The following is a 25,295-nucleotide window of genomic DNA, read 5'->3' as shown; positions in this document are numbered from 1 at the left end:
AATGCAAAATCTGCAAGACAATCCTCATTCAAGTGTAAATGATAAAACAAGAAAGCCAGTTTATTTTACATGCAGAATTTTGCTGGAGACTGAATGGAGTTGGGCAACCATAAAGAAGGAAAAATAAGTCATTACATGAGGAAGTGAAAAGTTTGCTGAATATCTCGTGCACCTGAAATTCCAGGTCAAGGCAGACCACATGCCATGACAAAGAAATCCCTATAATGCTGTACGCATTAGAGGATTCAGACTTAAATATGACAATGTTCGAGTCATCTGTATGCAACTAATAGCAGATACGCAATTCATCAAGCAAAAATGATGTTTTTCCTGTAAAATATGCCTCACAGCACCAGGTACCCAGGTTCGATTCCCACCTCGGGCAACTGTCTGTGTGGAGTTTGCACGTTCTCCCAGTGTCTGCGTGGGTTTCCTCCAGGTGCTCCGGTTTCCTCCCACAATCCAAAGATGCGCAGGTCAGGTGAATTGGCCGTGCTAAATTGCCCATAATGTTAGGTGCATTAGTTAGGGGTAAATATAGGGTAGGGGACAGGGTCTGGTTGGGTTACTCTTTGGAGGCTCAGAGTGGACGTGTTGGGCCGAAGGGGCTGTTTCCATACTGTAGAAAATCTAATATAAAGTAATCTAATCTATAATTATAACAAGCAGTTTACTGGCAACAGACAGCAATCTCAGACAAACCCATACACATTGAAAATTTGACAAGCAGTGCTCAAAGGTCAAAGAATTCTGTTTATAAAGCTGACCACAAAAATGGTTCAGCAGATGAAATGGTGAAGATGTACAACAAGTGAAATCAATACCTGAAAGATATATTTGGTTATGACTATGGAATGGTTACATCAAATTCAATGTGAAGAGAAATCCTACATAAACACCACAGGGATATCGAGTTATCATAAAGTACACATGTGACCAGGATTATATTTCATCACGCCAAGTGTACCAAACACAATCTAGCACTAAAACGTCCACTAAGAGTTCTGGAAAGGCAGTAGGGAAAGGCTAGTAATGAGTTTGTTTGATTTCAGAGAGCAGATGTATACACTCGTGGTTGACTATTGTTCAAGATGGGTTGAAATAACTGCAACTCCTCCACAATAACACTCAACACTGGAGCTCTCCAAAGATGCATCCTCAGCCCCCTACTGTACTTCCTGTGCAACCACAACTGTGTTGCCAAATTGTAGAATGCCATCTACAAGTTTGCTGATGACACCACTGTAGTGGAATGGATATCTACCAATGACAAGTCAAGATACAGAAGGGAGACAGAGGGCTTGGTGATGTGGTGCAATGAGAATGACTTCTCTGTCAATGTTGGCAAAACTAAAGAACTGATCATTGACTTCAGAAAAAAAGGAGGAGGACTCCCCCCCCCCCCCCCACCACCACCCACCCCCTCCCCCCAATTTACATCAATGGAACTGAAGTTGAGAGGGTCAAGATTGTCAATTTCCTAGGAGTGACGATAACTGACAATCTATTGTGGACTTCCCAGGTAGATGCGACAGTCAAGAAGACCCAACAATGCCTCTTCTTCCACCAGTGGCTCAGGAAATTTGGCATGTCCATAAGGACCCTAACCAACGTCTACAGATGCACCATTGAAAACATACTGTCTGGGTGCATAGCGGCCTGGTACGGCAACTCCTCTGACCAGGAACATAAGAAACTACAAAAGGTTGTGTGCACAGACCAGACAATTTCAGAAACCAACCTTCTATCCATGAACTCTATTTACATGACTCGCTGATGCAGAAAGGCTGCCAACATCTCAAAGACCCCTCCCATGCCAGTATTGGTCTCCTACAACCTCTTCCATCAGGCAGAAGATATATGTTCAGGAACAACTTCTTCCCAGCCTTAACTATACTGATAGATGGACTCTTTAGCCTCAAATAATATAGATTTCACAAAAATTGATGTCACTGAGTGCATGCCCTGTGCAATGTAGCTTGTACGCCTCTGTCTAAGTCTTTTTGATCCATACATCCTTGCTTACTACGATCTGCCTGTACTGCTTGCAAGAAAAGCTTTTCACTGTACCTGGTATGCATGAAAATAAACAAACAAACAAATCAATCAATCAATCAAGTATATCTGCATCCATTGGGGTAGTGCAATGTAAATAGACTGTCTCATGCAATTCTCAAGCCCAGGAGGAAAGAATATCAAGAGAAAAACTCTGTTGCTCCTTCAATAGCCTTTTCATCATTGTTGTTTATCCTTTCCAATTATAATTAAATGATTGCAAAATATTTTGTGCATCATTAATATTTAGAGTTGTTTCTAGTCTCACTTAGTCTAATGTATAAAGTTCACAGGATATTTCGCTTGTTCAAGCAATATAGCAGCAGCTCACTGTCTCACTTGGTTCAAAGCTGAATTTGATGCCCTCAGGAGTCTTGTTCAGTATCAGTACAAATGTAGAATGATCCTGATATCTTTGTTTGTGACAGAAAGCTTGAAGGCATGCAGAGTTTCCTACTGATGTCAAGGCATGTGCCTGTTCAAATGGTATGAATACCAATGTGATCTCTATGCTGTTTCAGATAGAGTGCTGTGTGGCTGTATTTGTGTAGGTTTAGGGTTTGTTTTAATCTTCATTGCTTTTTAAAATTTTTTTTCATGAACCTTCTATTTTGCAAGATGAGAAATTTTGATTCCACACAATTAGAACAATTTTCTATTTTCCGCCATCCAAGGTCCGTATTGAACACTCTCACCTCAGGTATAGAATGACAAGAGTCCCACAGAAAATGAAGAACAGAAACTCACCATCAGTCCACATGAGCTCTTATTCATCTAATTCCATCTCTGCTGGATGTATTATTAACAATTATTTTGAAGACTTGTTATCCAAAGTGTTGAATTCATTAAATCATTGACTGGATATATATATCATAAACTACTTTGGAAAGAACACATTAAAGTTCTTGCTACAGCAGTGACAAAGATGTATTTGTAAAGAAAATGTTCCTAGGGTGAGGATATCTAATTTGCAACATTTTCTGAGAGAAGTCACATGACCCAGTTTATGGGTATAAATAAAATGAGGAGTTTGAACACTATGTTAGAAAATTGCCCACTGGGATATCAGCCTCTGCTCCCTCACTCGCTTTTTTTTCCTGAAACACTTATTGTTAAACAATTGGAAGCTTCATTATCCCGAGTGGAAATGCGTTGAAGAAGAAGCCCAAATCGCCACTGTCTCCAGGAAAAGAGAATTCAACCAGCTGTAGTGATCAGAAGAAAATCCTGTGCCAAAAACTTATACAGAAAGTGAATTTGTCTACAGACTGGCATTTGAACAAACTGTGATTGGACCTGTTTCCAACTTCCAAGTTTCTTGGCCAAAGTATATTTTGTTAATAATTCTTGCATCTTCGCTTGAATAAGTCTTTTTTTGCAATTATTTAGTTAAGCATTTGTTAATTCCAAGAACATGGCCAAATAGTTTCTGATGCTGGGCTCTATATAATCTAATATATCACATTCCTTATTGAATCCAAACTTTGTTTCAGCCAGTGGAGGAGTCAGTTGTAACACTGTCTTAAATTTATAGCCCTTAGTTTTCACCCCAGCAACAGCAACCTGTATTAATATAATGGATTTAATCTCATGAAATATCCCAAAGTGCTTCACAGGGGAACCATAAAGTAAAATATGACATCAAGTTACATAAGCAGATATTAAGTTAAATGACAAAAAGCTTGTTTGGACTTGTAGATTTTAAGGAATATCTTAAAGGAGTTGAGGCGGAGAGATGGGGAGATGTAGGGAGGGAATTCCAGGCACAGATTTAAAGTATTTTGCCAAATGAACAAATGCAAATTGAGGGAACAGCTTTACCACGTGTGAGTGATTCTTCCCATTGCAGAAAATGGCTGCTTGAAAATGCGCAGAAATGTGCTGTGAGATCAGCAGGACACAACAGACCACAGGCCTGTTGATTTTAGGGGTCGTGAGTTGCCAAGAAGGTTTCTTGATCAAGGTTACCTAATATAGGCAGTTGACAACTTATAGCAATTTTCTGATAGATTATTGAGTTTAGATATGGTTCGTTAGTTAATTAGGGAAAGGAAGTTAAGATATGACCCATCACAGATGAGAAAGCTTTATCAGTTCCAGAACTGTTCCATAGAATGGTGGACAATTAGAACAGAGGAATAAAGGCAGTGCACGCCCATGTCCCAGTTGACATGAACGCTTTTATTTATAACAAATGAACATATTATAATCCTCCTTTTTTTGAATGTTTTTAGCTGTGGTTCATTGGAAGCACACTCAGTACTCAGGATTCAAGTTTCTACTCAAAAACTTCAGTAAAAGTCCAGACTTTAGTACAGCTTTAAGGGTTCATTGTTCTGTTTAAGATGCTGTCTTCTGAATGAGGCATTGAACTAAGACATCTGTCAATTTGAGGCCCCCCTCATCATTATATGAAGAGGAGAAGTGGGTTCATTCCAGTGTCCACCTCTTATTTATTCCTCACATCATATTCATTCATAGTTCAGTCCTGAATGGTGGTGGACAATTAAACAAAAAGTAAGAGGTGGGATGGAAACTCTCATGAACATTGTCATCCTCAATGATGATGCAGTCCAATAAGTAAAGGGTTTTGAGAAATCTGAAATATTTGAAACTATGCTGAACCAGAAAAAGGCTGTGTGAATTTATCATCTCAATTTCTTCCCAAGATCCACAGCATCAAGCTGTCTACAGCCAATTCTATGCGATCTCATGAAATGCCTGATTACACTGGATACAGAAATGAGTACCATAAGCATTCCAGCATTAGTGCTGAAGAATAACTACAACTCTAGCCATAATGTACAGCAATGAAACTCTATCCCCCAGACTAAGTAGAAAATTGCCATCAAATGCAATCCAGTTAATTTTCAGTCTGTCAACAAGCATATGCAAAGTGATGGAAAATATCATTGACAGTGGCATCAATAGTATTTATTCAATAATAACCTTCTCAATGTTTCTTAGCGTGTGCTTCACTGCGACCATTCATCTCCTGATTTCATTACAGACGTATCCAAGCAGAGACAAAGCAACTGAATTCCAGAGATAAGGTGAGAGTGACTGTTCTTAACATTATGACAATGCTGTGGCTTTAACAGGTGTATTTTGTCCTGGTTTTGAAGAGAGGTTTTCAGGCAGAGGTGCCAAGCTCGTCCATAAAGTAAACAGTTTGGAAGGCCTTGAGTTTTTTTTAAGTTTGTAACAATAAAAGCAGACTGAGTGGGTGTGGTCCAGCTCTCACAGGCCAGGATTTCTAGTTTTTTCTAAGTTTTTTTAGGTTTAGCTTTAAACAGTTGCTGTTGGAATCTCAAAAGGGTTAGAAGCTGCAGTAAATGTCTCCTCGCTGCTAAGTCTTCACTTGATATATTTTCTATTTGTCTGCTGCTATCTTGCATGTGTTATGAAAATGTGGGTGTACTGTAACTTTAAGAGAGTTAAAAGCTCTCAGAATTACCTGAGGCAGCACCAAGTGTTCTGAATAAGGTAGTAATGTAACACTTGGTCAAAAGCTAGTGTAGCTGGTTGCCTGGAAACCACAAAACAGATTCAAATTAGGCCAATCAGTTTAATTTATACCCTGAAAAATACCAAACGCCAATCAAGTTTGAATTTAGTATATTGACAATCTTGAAATCCGATGCTTTGGGGGTATAGGACCAGGGAGAATTGAACCATTGGGAGGAGAACTGCCAAGCCAATGACAACTGCAGACTGCCTGGAGAATAGCTCTCTTAAAGGTGCCTTTATTGATCCATGACCTGTGAAGCAGAGTTCCCTAAGAAAAAGAAAAGAAGACACAGGAAGATCAAAATAGAAGATCCGACAGCTGGCTGCGTTTGAAAACTTGAATTTTTGGTAAATCTAAATCAGGGAGTTTTATTGGACGACTATTATAGAAGGGCAAGGTAAAAGATAGGTTAGAGGAAGGAGTTTTAAATAGTTAGTTAGTTATTCTCTGTCATGCTTTAAGAAATAAAGTTGTTACTTTTTACTTTGAATAGTTCTTAGCTTCTTGAATTTTCACAGATTACTGCATGGAATAAATCTTTTCTGTGTTGCTGGTTTAAATTAAGCAGGAGAGTTTGCCCTGTATTGTCACACATGTAAAAAAAATCTTTTTTCTGCATTTGTCAAGGGATATGTTTATTGAATGTTACTGTATTGGATCAGTTAATTAGTAATAGTTACAACATCTATTATTCATTTAGGTTTTCCAATAGAGGAAGTTATTCTAAGTTCTTTTTTTTTGTATTTTAACTATTGTGTTTGAATAAATTGTGTTTTGCGTGGTGTGAGTCGTTTGACCAGTCACATTGCATCTGGATCACAGTACTTTATATTTGCCTTTAAAATAAAAGAAAGTCAAGGTCTGGGCTACCTTCTTAAAATATTTTGAGGGGGTCTGGTCTGGTCCATAACAACATCAAGGTCACATTTGACAAAGTGTGAGAGCAAAAGATGTTTAAGGAAATGAAAGCAAGGAAATTCAATGGGAAATTCTCCAGTAGCTGAAGTCATGTGCATAGGACAAATGTTATAGCTGCTGGAGGCCTAATAACCAAGTTGTTCAGTGCATTGTGCTCACCTTCTACAGTTTCACCAGTGACATTCCCTCCACCATCAGGTCTGAACTGGAAAAGTTAATTGATGAATGTACAATTGTACTAATAACAACACCTGAGATAATGAATAAGGCTCAGGCTGTAAATGGATGTAACATTTGTGCACACAAATGTCAGGCATGGACATCTCCAATGAAGGAGAGTCTAAACACTTTCTCTTGACACTCATCAGTATTAACATCATCAAATGCCCCACCATTAACATCTTGTGTTCACCTTTGAACAGAAATGCAACTTTCCTGACCATATAGAAAGGACAGCATGGTAGCTCAGTGGTTAGCACTGCTGCCTCACAGTGCCAGGGAACCAGATTTGACTCCAGACTCAGACAACTGTCTGTGTGGAGTTTGCACATTCTCCCCATGCGTGAGTTTCCTCGTAGTGCTCCGGTTTCCTCCCACAGTCCAAAGATGTGCAGGTTAGGTGAATTGGTCATGCTAAATTGCCTATATTGTTCAGGGATGTGTAGGTTAGGTGCATTAGTGAGGAGTAAATATAGGATAATAGAGTAGGATTCTATGAAGCTGAGTATTTTGTGGTCAGTGACTCATCTCCTGACTTGCCAAACCCTTTACCCTGCCTACAAGTCAAGAGCTAGGAGTGTAATGGAAAAGTCTCTACTCACCCTAACATAACTCCCATAGCATTCATGAATCTCTAATATTATTGAGCAAGGCAGCCTGCCTGATAGTCCCACCAATTGGATCCACCACCGTAGGCTTCCTTTCCTTAATCACCCCAGCAATATATGATCAATGTGTAACAAGATGTACTGCAACAAATCACTAGGGCTCCGTTAATGGCCTACTATCTCAACCATTTTAAAGGACAATGGCAGCAGGTGTATGGAATACCATCATTTATAAGTTAATTCAAAGTTACACACAATCCAAACTTGGAAATGTATCCCCATTCCTTTACTGTCATTGGGTCTAATACACTATCTGTGGGGCATTACAGGAGTAATACAGGGCAATGGTTCAAGAAGACAACTCACTACCACTTTTTCAATGGCAATTTAGAATTCTAGCCTTAGCGACAATGTCCAGATCCCCTGAATGAATTGCTTAAAATAAAAACATCTAAATAGAGTTGATTAGATCATTTATTTAATTACAGATCTGACTCTGGTCAAATTGGTTATGATAGCATTGACTCTTCCAAAGTAGTTTATTGGTTATAATGCACTTTGGGGTATCCTTGAGGTTCTGCAGAAGATTCTGTATGCAACATGTTCTTTATATTTTGCTGAATAAATTCTTGTGCTATTGAAGATTTTGGTGATCAAAATTGTATGAAATGTTTTAAGAAAAGCTCAGTAATGATTGGTACAATGTTGAAATATCAGGTTTCCTTTCTACCCAGAAGATCTGAGGATATATTTGATCGTTTGACTAGCTTCACCTTTAACAGATATTGTTCTTTTTTCACTCGGCTGATGATTGCTCTTCCATTGTCAATGTACTTTCTTCTTCCATTCCAATATTTTGATAATACTACTAATTTTTAGGGTTCTAAATTAATTTTTCTTAGCATTTTAGGATCTTGCCTGAGCTATCTTCTTAAATTATTAAATTTTGAATTTCTACTCATTAAATGAGACAATGAATGGTTAAAATAACCTGACAACTACAGCAGCTACCTAGGTGCGGGTTTTTGTGATTCAAAACAGCCCATCACATTTGTTTTAGTTTTGCTATGTGCCGTTCAAAGCTTCGTTTTCAGCTTTAAGGAAATGAGCGTAAGATTTGAACTTCATAGCTTCGACTTAATATTACACCTTATCTTTAAACAGGCAGCATCATGTCTTTTAATAAGACTCACATTTATAAAATGTCTTGATATATTAATTATATCTGTAGTACAAAACACCTATTTTGAAAAAATCTTTCCTGACATTATGTGAGGAAATACTACTGACATTTGTTCTTAATTTCCTTAGTTTCCATGGGGATAGGCTAGCGTGCTTTATGTGAAATGTTTACAATAGTTAGCATTACTGATAACAAGCTGTAATATTGTACAATTTTACTGTATTTGAAAGCATGTGTCAATTTTTTTTACATTGGAATGTAGGGATGGGCAATAAATACTGGCCAGCCAGCAACATGCATCCCATGAGTGAATTAAAAAACACTTCTGAAAAATAAGGGAAATGAAGGATATTTATCTCAGCCTACAGTGTCAGAAGTGTTCATGGATTGTCGGACATGGGTCTGAAAGGATTCATACTTGATTGATGACAGTAATCACCACCCAATGTCGTAATGCATGGGCACATGGTTAGAGTAAAGATAGATATTGCATAAGAGAAATTTGGGTCTAGTTTGTGCCTAATAGTGTCTATAACAACATAGGTCACATTCATGTAATATGCAAATAGTTATAGTACTGCAATAGTCTTCATATTGTTTACTCAACTCAACTCTCCTGGTTAGATAAAAAAAGTGGATAATCTAATCCATACTCGATCAATTTGGCACTGAAGGAGCCCACACATAATCCACCCTTTATATTTGATCGTCACCTTAATTCAATGGAAAAAGGTAATTGAGGCCATTTCCTACAAAGCAATGAGATAGTCAGAATTGGAGATTGAGGGTTAAAAATTCAGGGTCATTTTTCCAATAGTTTTACCATGGTTTCTGTGTTGTAACTCATCTGTGAAATAATACAACATAATGCCATTCCACCATCAGAAGAAAGGTATTTCCTGTTTTGGTAACATTTAAGGTCGAAAAGCGTGCTGCTAGAAAAGCACAGCGGGTCAGGCAACATCCTGCCTGATCTGTTGTGCTTTTCCAATGCCAAATGTCTTGGCTCTGATCTCCAGCATTTTCAGTCCTCACTTCCTTCCTGGCAACATTCAAGTAATTCTAGTCATGAAGTCATAGTCATTGAGCCATGCAACATGGAAACAGATCCTTTTGTCCAACTCGTCCATGCTGACCAAGTTTCCCAAACTAAATTATTCCCACTTGCTTGCAGTTGGCCCGTATCCCTCAAAACCTTTCCAGTCCATGTGCCAGTCCAAATGTCTCTTAAATGTTGTAACTGTACCTGCACCCTCTGGCAGTTCATTCCACATTTAAACCACCCTCTGTGTGAAAATGTTGCTGAGTCCTTGAAGGATAAGCAAATTCAACCCTACCTTCAACACTTTTTATTAAATAAATCTAACATCTTACTGAATAAATTTCATCTAATTCACAAATACTGGTTATTCCTATCTTGTTAGGTTTGATACAATTTGGGATGCCATTGTTACAAATTAAGAAATCAGGCTCTCCCAAAAGCTTACACTGAAAGGTATTTGTCATTCCATTTTGTATCTGATTTATTGATCTGGATTATATTGGCTACTGCCTATGTCCTTGACCTTTGTCACTTGAGCACAGAGCCTGATATCATCAACAGATTCCATAATAGAGTAGGAAGTAGTTTCTCTGAATTTACTGAAGGATAATATGATCAGCAGAGGACAAAAAAAAGCAGAACGAGATATAACTCCATTAATCACTACTGCTCTGACAGACATTTTTCTACTCATCATCACCTTTTGCTTCTTGTTGCCAATACATTTTTAAATCCAGTTAGCCATTCCTTTTCATGATTTATAAGGATAAATGTTTCCATTGTGTGCTCCAGCTGAGGATCTGATCTCAAAGGCAGTTGGAGAATCAGAGCTCCATTGTTAAGGCACAATCTTCAGTGCTTTGATGCCAGTTTCTGTATTGTTAGTGTTGCAGAGCTGAATTTATGTAAGGTGTCTGTTACCATCTGGATTCATTGTGTTGAGGTTTTGTCTTAATATCATCACGGGGATGCAAAAGAATTCATCCAGGCACTCATTAGTTTTAATAGAAAGGCTAAAGGGATAAGTTGAACCTTAAATACGACGACAGGTTTGATTTTGCTGGGAGATTAAAGGTTTTAAGAATTGGACTGTGACCTCAAACTGCTTCCAATCAGGCCTCAGGAAACCTGGAAGCTGAAGAAAACTAAGAACTGCTGGATCCAGGAGGAATTGAGTCCCACATTTCTGCTGGTCCACTTTTACCTGCCTTTCCAATCAGACACTCCATCTGACTTGCCCCGTAAGGCCACTGTCAAAATCTTAGTTCTTCAAATCCAACCAATGAGTCCACCACACGCGTCAGGCCTCTCAACGCAAACCCAATCAAGTGGGCTGCCAATAGCCAAAGTGCTCCCGCTTCACCCAATGATCCCTCACTCTCTCTGCTCTGCTGTAGCCTGGCACTGAAGGTCATAAGCCTGTAAGACCATAATATATGGGAATAGAAGTAGACCAGACAGCCCATTGTATCTGGCCCCCCATTCAGTACAATTATGGCTGATCTGAGAAGTCTCAATGCCACCTTTCTATCTTTTCCCCATAGTTCTTGACTCCCTTCCTAATTAAAAATCTGTCTGTCTCAGCCTTGAATATGCTTAATGACCCAGGCGCAATAGCCCTCTGCAGTAGAGAATTCCACAGATTTACTACCGCCCGAGAAAAGAAATTCCCTTAAAAGTGCAAGTCTTCCTTCTGAGGTTATACTGTCTGATCCTAGACTCTCCCACAAAGGGAAATAATCTTTCTGAATCTGCTTGGTCATGTCCCCTAAGAATCTTGACTGTTTCATAAAGTTGCCTCTCACTTTTCTAAATGTAATAATGAGGTAGGCCCAAGGTATTCAACTTCTCATCACAGGGCTGTTCATCCATACCCAGTATGAGGCTAGCTGTTGGTCAAGAGTTGCTGTTAAATTTAACAGAGTCTGAGGAATACTTACTAGTTCAATTTATCTACCCTAATCCAGGCATCTACTCCCTCCTCAACTGCAAATAAAAATCTAAACTTAAACATATCTTCACAATATGTTGCCATGAGAGTTTTGTTGTACTCTCAAAGAGCCATTACATAGAGGTCCAGCCTGTCTTCTGTATGAAAAAAATGATTGTGAAAGATGATAATTTTCCTTCTTTCTCTTCTTTCGTGTTTTTTCTTCCTCATGTTTATCTCTGAGTCATGAGGGTTTATTCCATTCCATAAGTTTTAAGGTCATTTTTAGAGTGTCAAACTACCATGCTTATTTACAAAGGAGGAAATATTCAAAAATACAATGATAAGTGTCACGCCTGCCCTTTGGCACAAAGATGTGAACATATTTGGAAGCACCCTGCTAGGCTTTCAACATGGTCACAATACAATGGAATAGTAGCTGTTACATCAGTATAGTGTGTCTATAGACTGCTTGTCTCAAATGTTTATATCTATTCTATGTGACTGAGCCAAAGGCATAAATGACATGACAGTAAGCTGGAGGCTGAGAGAACCCTTTGCCACAGCAGGTTTGCGAATTTGCAGTAACAGTTGGTGGTAACTCAGAAATGCTCTTGGGGCTAATCTTACTATCAAAAACAATATCAGAATGGTCACTGAAATGTCTCTCAGAATTAGAATGAGTCTCTGTGCGAATTATCACAGTCTTGTTTTTAAACATATTTGTCCCTTCTTTGCTAAATTCAGAGAAGTGCTAACAATTAAGGAATAATTGAATCCTAACACGTTCTGTCTGAATGGTCTACCATTAATGAAACCAATTTTCTCCAACTTTAACCCTGTTATGTCTAAATAAAAGATTACAATGCTCCTTTTGTAAATTTGTGGTAAGTGTTATGGTTCAACAATCAAACATTTTTCTTACCTTCAAGACAATTTGGAGGAAATTAGGCGATGTGGATTATAAAATTACTGAATTTTAAAACAAATCTCTTCTTACAACACAAGGTTAGGCTTATACTTCAGCATTAATTTATTTGTTTTGAAATCCTTGATTTATCACAATAATGTCTATCTTTTCTATTAGACTTTGTTGGTGATCCAATCATTCAGCATTTGTGCTTTGGAGTACAGATCGACAGAATAAATTCACCATGTACTTCCACTATTGATAAATACCTGATTTCAGCTGGGGCTTGATACTGAGCAGACAAAAGATACTTATAGGCAGAAAGGAAAAAGCAAGCCAAATGAACACTGGCAAAAAAAAAGTGAGCCTTGTAATTCTGGGAGAGAAATTACATTGCTGGGTGTACAAAGGGACTGGAGAAGTGTCTGCAACACTGTCAGCAGACAGCTTCTACCTGTCATAGAGTCATAGAGATGTACAGCATGGAAACAGACCCTTCAGTCCATGCCGTTCATGCCGATCAGATATCCCAACTCAATCTAGTCCCACCTGCAAGCACCCAGCCTGTATCCCTTCAAACCCTTGCTATTCATATACCCATTAAACTGCCTTATTTGTTACAATTGTATCAGCCTCCACCACTTCCTCTTACAGCTCATTCCATACACATACCACCTCTGCGTGAAAAAGTTGCCCCGTAGGTCTCTTTTATATCTTTCCCCGCTCACACTAAACCTATGCCCTCTAGTTCTGGACTGCCCGACCCCAGGGAAAATATTTTGTCTATTTATCCTATCCATGCCCCTCATAATTTTGTAAACCTCTGTAAGGTCACCCTTCAGCCTCTGACGCTCTAAGGAAAACAGCCCCAGCCTGTTCAGCCTCTCCCTGTATCTCAGATCCTCCAACCCTGGCAACACCCTGTGAATCTTTTCTGAACCCTTTCAAGTTTCACAACATCTATCCGATAGGAGGAGACCAGAATTGCATGCAATATTCCAACAGTGGCCTAACCAATGTCCTGTACAGCCGCAACATGACCTCCCAACTCCTGTTCTGTCAAAGTTAAAATATCATTTAGAGTTTACAGATAGTCAGACTGTGTCAAATCAGCCATTTTCTTTTTTGGCAAATCATGCAGATCACCTAATTTCTGTTTTGTATAAGGGTATGTCCAGTCAAATTCAGCACAGGTAGAAATGGTAGGATGTCTGGCAGATAATCTCATGGCTTCATTGTTTGCCTTGGAACCTTCTGCTCAAATCTATCTCTTGGATGAGAAGAGAAGGGACTCTGAATGTTTCTCACCTGACATGTCGAAGTGCCATTGCTGCCACAAAATATGCAGGGCCGGGTGCTTGGCCAAAAGTCATATGGAGGTGAGGGATTGCTGTTATTGTGCCACCACAGGGATCTGAAGGTGCTGATGATATCATGAAAGAACAAGGGGACAGGATAAAAAGTAATCACCATACTCAGGTACCACATCTTGAACTTGCCAACTTGTGATTGTGACCACTAAAAAAGCTGAGACTATCTTGTTCACTTAATTTAACAAGAGAAACAGATATCTTATTGTGACTATTAATTCCAGATTGTGTAAGAATCATCATTAGATCTAAAGATCTCATGTTAATTGTCACCTTCCACCTGTCCAGTTTAATAGCCCAACAATCAGCTTGAATTGGTAATGCTTTTCTGATGCAGAGAGAAAGAAGTGTGGATTTTACCAAATATTACTGTGTCAAATTGTTTATAAATTACACAAGTGGAACTATTATATATCCACAAAGTACAAACATCTGTTTGAGGTGCCAGAGGTGCCAAATCCAACAGCTGAATGTTGCTGTACTTTGGCTCAGTGCCATTTACCTAGAGTTTCATCGGATTTCTCTCCCTGAGGCCCAATGGGTTTTCTCACAGATTGATCTTTAACTACCTAGGATGCCCCTAGCTAGCTCCTCTTATCTAATGCCATCTCACTTCTCCTACTCACTGCAGCTAGAAGTACTCATCACTGCCAAGATATCCTGGCAGCCTTGGCCATGCATCATCTTTGAGCTCCAATTATGTATCTGGTCAAATGTTGGCAGTCCTTTATCACCCTTTACTCTGAATGTAGTAGGATGGTGAGGGAATAAACAAGAGGGAAAAACATACTTGACCTATCTTCATCAATCTGCCAGCTGCAGATGCATCTGCCCATGACAGTATCAGTAAGAGTGACCACTTTTATACTGAGAATAACCTTCACCATGTTCTTAGGCACTATCACTGTGCTAAAGGAACAGACTTCAAACAGATCTAGCAACTCAAGACTGGGCATCCACAAAACTCCATGGGCCATTAACAGTAGCAGAATTGTACTCCAGCACAATTTGTAACCTTGTGGTCCAGTATATTTCCCACTCAATCATTAGCATAAAGCCAGGGGTTCAATTCTGGTTCAATGGAGTGTACAGGGTGACATGTCAGGAGCAGCAACAGGCATACCTGAAAATGAGGTGTCAACCTGGTGGAGCCACCAAACAGGATCAATTGCATGCCAAACAGCAGAAGCGGCGAGTGATAGACCAAGCTAAGCAATCCCACAACTGAAGGGTTAGATCTAAGCTCTGCAGTCCGGCTCTATCTAGTCAAGAAATCAGAATTAATGTTTCAAGTCCAGTGACCCTTCTTAAGAATCCATCATCCTTACCTGGTCTGGCATACTTGTTACTCTATCAATGGTGCTGAGGTGGAGATAGTTGAGAGTTTCAAGTTCCTCGAAGTAAACATCACCAACAATCTATCCTGGTCCACCTATGCATATGCTACAGTCAAGAAAGCATGCCAAATCTCGACATCCTCAGAAGGCTAAGGAAATTCAACATGCCCGCAATGACTCTTAACAATTTTTATAGATGCACCATAGAAAGCATCCTATCCGGATGCTTCACAGCTTGGTATAGCAACTGCTGTGTCCAAGACAACAAGAAATTACAGAGAGTTGTGCAGTCCAGTCCATTCATGCAAGCCAACCTTCCTCTCATTGATTCCACTGTCTTAGGAAAACAGCCAATATAATAAAAGACCCATCCCACAGCCGTTGTATTCTCTTTCACCCTCTTTCGGGTAGAAGGTGCAAAAGTTTGAAAATGTACCAACAGATTTAAGAACAGCTTTTTAAAAACATATTCATTTGTGGAATGTGGGCATCGCTAGTTGGCCAGCATTTATTGCTGTCCCTAGTTGTCCTTGAGAAGTTGGTGGTGAGCCGACTTCTTGAACCGCTGCAGTCCATGTGCTGTGGGTTGAAACACAACGGATGATTTTGGGATGTAATTCCAGAATTTTGACCCAGCCACCCAGACTTATGAACAGGAATCTCATATATTACAGTTGATCTTTCTCTGCACCTTCTCTGTATCTACAGTTCTATATACTGCATTCATTTCTATTACCCTTGTGTACTTATGTAACATATGATTTGTCTGGATCGCAAGCAAAACAATACTTTTCACTGTTTCTCGGTACATGTGACAATAATAAATCAAATCAAATAAAATCCAGAACAACAGTAATGTGATTAACCCTTAATTGCCCTCGGAAATATTCCAGCATGTCAGTCAGTTATGTCAAACCTGCTGCAAAGTAAGGGATGAAACCGGACAGAGTACCAAACATTGACCCAGATACTGGAAACAACAGCAATCTGAGAACCATAGAGTCATAGAGTCCTACAGCACAGCCCTTTGGCCCAAACTGGTCCATGCCGACCAAAATGTCCATCAACACTAACCCCATTTCACTGCACTTGGCCCAGATAATTCTAATCCTTTCCTATCCATTTATTTGTCTGAATGCCTTTTCCATGTTGTTAATTTACCCGCCTCAACCACTTCCATTGGCAGCTCAATCCGTATACATACCATCCTCTGAGTAAAAATGTTACCCCTCAGGTTCCCTTCTATTTTCTCCCCTCTAACCTTAAACTGATGCCCTCTAGTCCTTGATTTCCCAATCCTGGGGGAAAAAAATGAGTGCATTCACCCTATCCATATCTCTCATGATCTTATACTCTTCTAAAAGATCACCCCCGCCCTTCAGTCTCTTGTGCACTAAAGAAAAAAGTTCTAGCTTGTTCAACCTCTCCCTATAACTCAGACCATTGAGTCCTGGCAACATCCTTGTAATTTTCTTCTGCACTCTTTCCAAAATAATAACATTCTTCCTATAGCAAGGTGACCAAAACTGAACATAATACTCAAAGTGTGGCCTCACCAACGTCCTGTACAATTGCAACATAATTTCCCAACTTCTATACTCAATGCCCTGAATGATGAAGGCCAGTGTGCCAAAAGTCTTCTTCACTACCCTGTCTACCTGTGGCTCCACTTTCAGAGAACGGTGCACTCCAAGTTGGACAAGGGTGGGGTCGGGTTGGAATGGGGGGGCGGGCAGGGGAGGTGTAGGCTGGTGTTGGGGGCGAGCAGGGGGCAGTGTTGTACGGGACTGGGGGCAGATGAGGTTGGAGGCAGGCTGGGGCAGTGTTGGACAGAATTGGGGACTGGCAGGGGGAGGTGTTAGATGAAGGCGGGAGGGCAGTTTGGGAGCGGGCGTTGGACAGAGTTGAAGAATGGATGGGGAGGTGTTGGATGGGGTTGGTTGGTGGGTGGGGGTAATGTTGGACAGGGTTGGGAGGTAGATGGGAATGGGGTCCGGCAAGGGGCGGGTGGGGGTGGGGTGCAGGTTGGGCCAGTGTTGGATGGGGTTGCGGGATAGTGGGTGGTGTTGTTGGATGGGGGCAGGGGCCGGGTGGGCTGAACTGCAGAGGAAAAGCATTGAACCGATTAACCCAATAATCAATTATCCGAATGAAAGAGTGCCCGCTAATCGAGGTTCTTCTGTATATCTGATCTGAGAATCTTACCCACCACAGATGTTAGGCTTACTGGTTTATGGTTCCCAGGCTTTTCTTTGCTGCATTTCTTGAATAATGGCCCAACATTTGTTACCCTCCAGTCTTCCAGAACCTCACCCTATTGAACTTGAAAACTCTTGACCAAAATTTGGGTCTTGCACTAAAATTGGGCGAGATGTTTCAGAGACTAGTTAACTAACAGCCTGATGTAGCCATGCTCATGGAATTGTTTGTTACAGAAAACGTCCCAAACAACATCACCTTCTCTGGGTATAATCTGGCCCATATTCAAAGCTGGTGGCGCATAGGTATATATTTCAGAGGGATTTGCCCTGGGAGTCTCATCATCAACTCCAGACCACACGGAGCCTCATGGCATCAAGTCAAACATGTGCAAGGAAACCTCCTGCTGATTATCACCAAACACTCTGTTATGAACTAAGCCAGACCACGCAAAGCATTCTTAAGCAGGCAGCCCCAAACCATAACTTTGCAACTTGTTTCAGTAAGTGTACAGTGAGAATTACCTGGAGTAAGATAGGTAGGTTGACTACTCAATTTTAAAACAGACAGAACAATTTATTCACATAATTACACAATGAAACACAGTTAACAGATTAAAGAACACCTACAGAACTCAACCAATCCAGCTAGACTTAATTATACTGTTCCAAATACACACGACAGTCCCAATAAGCAAACGCTCTCTAAATGCCAGCATAAATGGGACACATGCTTACAGGTTAAAATTGAAGGGCAGAAAAGAGAGAGAGTTTGCACACAGCTTCCCAGTTCAAGACTGAGCTAAAACTGCTCAGCCCAGCTGTGCTAGCTAAAGAGCTGACCATTCCCCTCTCTTTATACAGGTCACTTCAAAAACATGACCACATTGGCCTGAAGTCTCATCTGTTTACATATATACAAAATGCCTCTCAAATCCTTTATATCTCTGTACCAAATCAGACTGATCGAAGCCCGGCCCAGTTTATTGCCCCTCTGAAAAAAAATCAAGGACAGACTCTCCTTGAGCCAAGGAACAGCTTCTAGAGAAAAAAGGGACTAGCTTTGTGCACCTCCCTCAGCTGTAATTAGTGCTTATTCATGTTGAACACCATTTGGAAGATGAATTCAGGATGGCAAAGGCAAGGGAACTTCAATGTTCATTGTAAATAGTGTTTTAGTAGCACCACTAGTGACTGACCTGGCCAAGGTATAAAGAATACAGCGTTTGGATCTGTCCGAGACAAATGGTAAGGCAATAAAGAAGAGGCAAGAATTTAATTGACCCCTGACTCACCAATCCGCCTGTCACAGATGCATCTGTCCATGACAGTGTTATTCGAGGTGATCACTGCACAGTTCTAGTGGAGACAAAGTGTCATCTCTGCAATGAGAAAACCTTCCAATGTATTGTGTGGCACTATCAGATCTAACAACACTGGATTGGACATTCATGAGGCGCTGTTGGACATTAGCAGCAGAACTATATTTCAACACAATCTGTAATCTCTTGATCCTGCTTATAATTCTTTATATCATTACCAGCAAATGAAAATATTAACCTGGTTAAATAAAGAGTTTAGGAAGGCATGCCATAAGTGCACCAGTCCTACCTAAAACTGTGATGAACCAGGTGAAGCTATAACTCAAGATTACTTTGTGCCAAGCAAAGGAAGCAGCTTTCAATGGGCAAAGTGATCCCATAATGAGCATGACATTATTCCAGACAGGCCTGTTCAAACTGAAGAAAAGTTCATGAAATGAAATGAACTGGATTTCAGAAAAGAATAAAGAACTTGCAGCTTTGAAGTGTGGCTAAAATATTACCGAAATCTGATAGGATTTCACGATAGTAAAGGAAGGGCCCTGTACTCACAAGAGTCAACCAGCTCTACATATCCACTCTTCTACTAGGGTAAAAAGAAATAGTTGTGAATGTGACTACTACACCAAAGGATATTATAATGCCTGAAATCCAAGTTGAAGGAAATAATTACACAAAGTTCAATGACCTTGGTCTCTGGGGTGTCTTGACTGAGGACAATATTTCATTCTGGATGCAGAAAGGTCTCTCAGAGTGTCAATATTGGAATTGCCCATTTGAGATCTCAAAGTGATCCTTGGAAAGAAAAATGCGATTTGTTCAAATTGTCTATTTCGTTCAATGAATGTTAAAAATACAAGCGGGAGTAGTCAGTACACCGTCAAACAAGCAGTTGTGTTTACTGTTTTGTCTGCAAACCCTTCTCAACATCTTTGACAATACTGATTAGTAAGGGTTTAATGACTGGTGAAACACAATTAGTATCATGAGAATTCTGGTAATCATTGAAAAGCTTTGCTTACATATTTGACAAGACAACATCGATTAACTTTAGGATCACAAAAGTAAAAGCATTGGAAGCACATACGTTTTAATGTTTTAGCAACATAAAATGTTGCAAACAATTTCTCTATTTGTTTCATTTAGACGTCTCACAAAAAACAGCCATGTGAAGGTATAAAGCTTCTGAAAAAAGGATTATTCTGATAATGTTGATGTCAAGCTCATTGGAGGAATAGAGCATTGCCAAGCTGATATCAAGAAAATTTATTCAGATAAAATACATTTAGTCCATCAGAATTCGTATCAAGCCATCATCGAAGATAAGGTTCAGTTGGCTTTCCCTAATGTAAAAGCAATATTGTCAACTCGATTTTTGAGTCTAATGGTACCAAACTGCTCGGGTGAAAGATTTTCTTCTCTGGTTGAAAATGATTGAGAATGAATTGCAGACAACAGTGCAGCAGAAAAGGGGTCTGCACGAAGCATTGTGTGGATTGAAAGTGATAACCTTATCATTTAAGGATATTATCGATGACTTTCCTCTCCAAAATCATGAAAGAAAATATTTTAAAATGTCTTGCCGCTTCCATTTAGTAAGTGCTGATCTGTATAACTCTTCCTACGTTGCTTAGATTAAAAGTGTTTGTATAGCTAATTAAGAAATCATGAAATATTTTCATTTTAAATCAATTCACAATGTAAGAAGGCTTACAGCAAGATACATATTTTCCTGCGATTATTAGATTTTTATTGCATCTTCATCTATGTATCGATGCAAATATAAAGTTTTGATATTTCTATTTTTGTGATAATTTCTAATGAAGTAATACTTTATTTTGTAATGGTACAGGGACCTCTTAAGCTTTGATATAGCTCAGGGCCTCAGCATCTCACAATCTGATCCTGCAGCTGAAAGAGCTGAACCTTCAAGGTCGCTATCGAAGAGAAGCTCAGGACAGGATTGGACAAAACAGAATCTGCACTCAATGGGTAAAAAAGAAACCCTTACCAACCTCTAAAGAGATGTGTGGAGAAAGTATTAACTAGGAATTCCCTGGAACTGGAATATATGTCACACCCAGATGCCGAGACTCCCAGGTCAAACTATCAGCCAAAGAGTGAATGGATATCAGGGGTGATATGAATAAAGCTGGGCAAAGGAAAAGCTTCAAATAAATAGTACAATCACAGGCTGTAAGAGCTGGAATTAAGCAAATCACTTACAGTGTTCAGACAAAGTGTCTATTTTATAGAAAAGGAGGTACTGAAGATCTTAAAACATTGAGAAGATGTCTCCATTGACAGCAAAGATGAGGACCCAAGAGTACAGACTTAGAGTAAAAGAAAGACCCTTTAGAACCAAGGTAAGGAGAAACTCCTTCAGCCAGAGAATAGTGAATTTATGGAATTCATTGCCACAGAAGGATGTGGAGGTCAGGTCATTGAGTATATTTAAAACAGAGATGGATTTACCTTGGGAGTCAGGCCTCCATTTTGACAGAGCGGTGAGGAGAGAAGGTGGAGTGAAGCGAGGGCTGCTGGGAAGGGTAGGTTTTCCCACTTAAAAAAGGACTTACCTCAGGAATCGGGCCTCCATTTTGACAGAGCGGCGAGGAGAGAAGGAGGAGTGAAGCGAGGAATGCCAGAAAGCGTAAGTTTTCCCACTTAAAAAGGCACTTACCTCGGAAGTCGGACCTACATTTTAACAGAGCGGCAAGGAGAGATGGTGGAGTGAAGCGAGGGTTGCCGGGAATGGTAAGGACTTAACTTATATTTGGGCAGTGGCTAAACCTGAGATACTACATGTGTCGTCTCTCCCTCCCACGCCCCCTCCTCTAACCGGAAGAAAAAGACTCGGTAAGGTAAGCCTTTTATTCTTTATCTTTCTTTTTCATATATTTAAGTGCATTGTTTGGTTTTAGTTAGTTGATATAAAGCTAAGCTTACAATGGCAGGGAACCTCAGAACTGTGGCATGTGCCTCTTGCTTGACGTGGGAGCTCAGGGACATGGCTGACGTTCCTGACTCTTACACTTACAAGAAGTGTGTCCAGCTGCAGCTCTTGTTTGACCTATGATGGCTCTGGAGCTGCGGATGGACTCACATGGAGCATCCACGATGCTGACGAGGTCATGGATAGCATGTTTAGTGAACTGATCACACCGCAGTTAGAGTTGCTGAGGGAGACAGTGAATGGGTGACCAAAAGGCCAAAAAAGAGTAGGAAGGCAGTGCAGGTGTCCCCTGCAGTAATCTCCCTCCAAAACAGGTATACTGTTTTGGATACTGTTGGGGGAGATGGCTCACCAGGAGAGGACAGCAGTACCAGGATCATGGCACCATGGCAGGCACTGCTGTTCAGAAGGGCGGGAAAAAGACTTGTAGGGCCATAGTCATAGGGGATTCTATTGTGAGGGGAGTAGATAGGCAATTCTGTGGCCGAAAACGTGACTCCCGGATGGGATATTGCCTCCCAGGTGCTTGGGTCAGGGATGTCACCGATCGGCTGCAGAGCATTCTGAAAGGGGAGGGTGAACAGCCAGTTGTCTTGGCGTATATAGGCACCAATGAAATAAGTGAAAAATGAGATGAGGTCCTGAAAGAAGAATTCAGGGAGCTAGGAGAGATGTTAAAGAGGAGGACCTCAAAGGTAGTGATCTCGGGATTACTACCAGTGCCACATGCTAGCCAGTGTAGAAATGAAATAAATAGGCAGGATGAACACATGGCTTGAGAGATGGTGCGGGAGGGAGGGGTTCAGATTTGTGGAACATTGGGACCGGCTCTGGGGAAGATGGGAGTATTACAAAATGGACGGTCTACATCTGAACCAGACTGGAACCAATGTCCTTGGGGGAGTTGTTTGCTACTACTGTTGGGGAGGTTTTAAACTAATGTGCCAGGGGGCTGGGAACCAGAAGGGAAAACAAGTAGGCAGCGAGCTGGAGACTGGAGACTGTAAGAATTATGAAGATAGCATTAATAAGGAGAAGAGCAGGCAGAGAGCAGATGAACGCAAAAGAACTGGTGGCCTGAAAAGCATCTAGATTAGATTCCCTACAGTGTGAAAACAGAACCTTGAGCCCAACCAGTCCACACTGACCCTCCAAAGAGCAACCCACCTCTCTCTAATGCATCTAACACTATGGGCAATTCACCTGACCGGCATATCTTTGGACTGTGGGAGGAAACCCACACAGACACAGGGAGAATGTGCAAACTCCACACAGACAGTCACCTGAGGCTGGAATTGAACTTGGGATCCTGGTGCTGTGGAGGCAACAGTGCTAACCACTGAGCCACCGTGCCACCCCAATGAAGGAATATAGTGTGTAAGGCAGATGAACTTAGGGTTTGGATTAGTGCCTGGGAGGAAGACGTTATTGCAATCACAGAGAATTGGTTGAAAGAAGGGTATGATGATTGGCAACTAAATGTTCCAGGATATAGATGCTTCAGACAGGACAGGGAGGAAAGTAAAAAGGGGGGGGTGGGTGGAGTTGCATTGCTGGTCAGAGATGATATCACAGCTGTGCTAAAGGAGGACACTATGGAGGTCTTGGGTAGTGAGGCATTATCGGTGGAGCTGAGAAATAAGAAGGGTGCAGTTACATTGTTGAGGCTGTATTACAGGCCTCCCAACAGTGAGCGTGAGGTAGAAGAACAAATAGGTAAACAGATAATGGAAAAATGTAGAGGCAATAGGGTAGTGGTGATGGGAGATTTTAATTTTCCCAACATTAACTGGGATACACTTAGTGTCAGAGGTCTGGATGGGGTAGAATTTGTAAGAAGCATCCAGGAGAGTTTTCTAGAGCAGTATGTCAATAGTCCAATGAGGGAAATGGCCTTATTGGACCTGGTATTGGGGAATGAGCCAGGACAGGTGGTAAAAGTTGCGGTGGTGGATTTCTTTAGGAACAGTGACCACAATTCTGTAAGTTTTAGAATACTCGTAGACAAAGATGAGAGCGGCCCTAAGGGAAGAGTACTAAACTGGGCCAAGGCCAATTGTATCAAAATTAGGCAGGAGCTCAGAAATGTGAATTGGACACAGCTATTTGAAGGGAAGTCCACATTTGAGATGTGGGAGGATTTCAAAGATAGGTTAACAGTAGTGCAGGATAGGCATGTGCCGTTGAAGGCAAAGGATAGGAAGGGCAAGAGCCGTGAACTGTGGATAACAGGAGAAATTGTACGACTAGCCAAGAGGAAAAGGGAAGCATACATAAGGTCTAGGCAGCTAAGAACAGAATGGGCCCTGGAGGAATATTGGAAGAGTAGGACAAGTCTTAAACAAGGAATCAAGCAGGCAAAAAGGGGTCATGAAATAGCTTTAGCGAGCAGAATTAAGGAGAATCCCAAAGTATTTTATTCTTATATAAGAAGCAAGCGGGTAACAAGGGAAAGGATTGGTCCACTAAAGAATAATGAAGGAAGGCTATGTGTCGAACCTGAGAGAATGGGTGAGATTCTGAATGATTACTTTGCATCAGTGTTCACTGAGGAGGGGAACATGATGAATGTTGTGACAAGAGATAGAAGCTTGATTAGTCTGGATCACGTTGGCATAAGTTGGGAAGATGTGTTGGGTAGGTGAGTGGTTATTAAGGTGGACAAATCCCCAGGTCCGGATGGTTGCTGAGGGGGATGAGAGACAAAATAGCTGGGGTCCTGACAGATATCTTTGTGGCATCCTTAAACACAGGTGAGGTGCCGGAGGACTGGAAGATTGCTAATGTTGTCCCCCATACAGGAAGGGTAGTAGGGATATTCTGGGTAACTACAGACCAGTAAGCCTGATGTCAGTGGTGGGAAAGTTGCTGGAGAGGGTACTGAGGGATACGATCTATTTATATTTAGAAAAGAATAGGCTTATCAGTGATAGGCAACATGGTTTTGTGCAGGGGAGATCGTGCCTTGCCAATTAATAGATTTCTTTGAGGAAATGACTAGGTTGATAAATGAAGGAAGGGCTGTTGATGTCATATACATGGACTTGAGGAAGGCATTTGATAAGGTTTCCCATTGTAGACTAATGGAGAAGGTGAAGTCACATGGCGTGCAGTGTGTTCTAGCTAAGTGGATAAAGAACTAGTTGAGCAACAGGAGACACAGAGTAGTAGTTGAAGGCAGTTTATCGAAATGAAGAAAGGTGACCAGTGGTGTTCCACAAGGATCAGTGTTGAGGCCACTGTTGTTTGTCATATACATAAATGATCTGGAAGAGGGCACTGTTGATATGATCAGCAAGTTTGCAGATGACATGAAGATTGGTGGAGTAGCAGAAAGCATAGGGACTGTCCGAGAATATAGGAGGATATAGATAGACTGGAGAGTTGGGCGGAAAAGTGGCAGCTGAAGTTCAATCCAGACAAATGTGAGGTGATGCATTTAGGCAAGTCTAATTCTAGAGAGAATTATACATTGAACGAAGAGCTTTGGGAAAAGTTGATGGGCAGAGAGATCTGGGAGTGCAGGTCCATTGTACCCTGAAGGTTGCTGCACAGGTGGATAGAGTGGTCAAGAAGGCATATAGTATGCTTGCCTTCATCGGACAGGGTATTGACTATAAGAGCTGACAAGTCATGTTAAAATTGTACAAGACAATGGTTCAGCTACATTTAGAATACTGTGTGCAGTTCTGGTTGCCACATTACCAGAAGGATGTGAACATTTTGGAGAGGGTGC

General features: G+C 40.8%; 1 pseudogene; it reads left to right on the top strand.

Moving 5' to 3' along the window:
• The first annotated feature begins 1,212 nt into the window (after window positions 1-1,212).
• LOC148150005 (uncharacterized) lies at window positions 1,213-1,891 on the top strand (annotated as a pseudogene).
• Window positions 1,892-25,295: the final 23,404 nt, after the last annotated feature.

Source organism: Chiloscyllium plagiosum, unplaced genomic scaffold (assembly GCF_037043375.1).
Source record: "Chiloscyllium plagiosum isolate Xiang-an unplaced genomic scaffold, Cpla_swu_hap1 HiC_scaffold_5, whole genome shotgun sequence".
NCBI lineage: Eukaryota > Metazoa > Chordata > Chondrichthyes > Orectolobiformes > Hemiscylliidae > Chiloscyllium > Chiloscyllium plagiosum.
The sequence above is the reverse complement of the archived record's forward strand: the minus strand, read 5'-3'. Positions and strand labels throughout refer to the sequence as shown.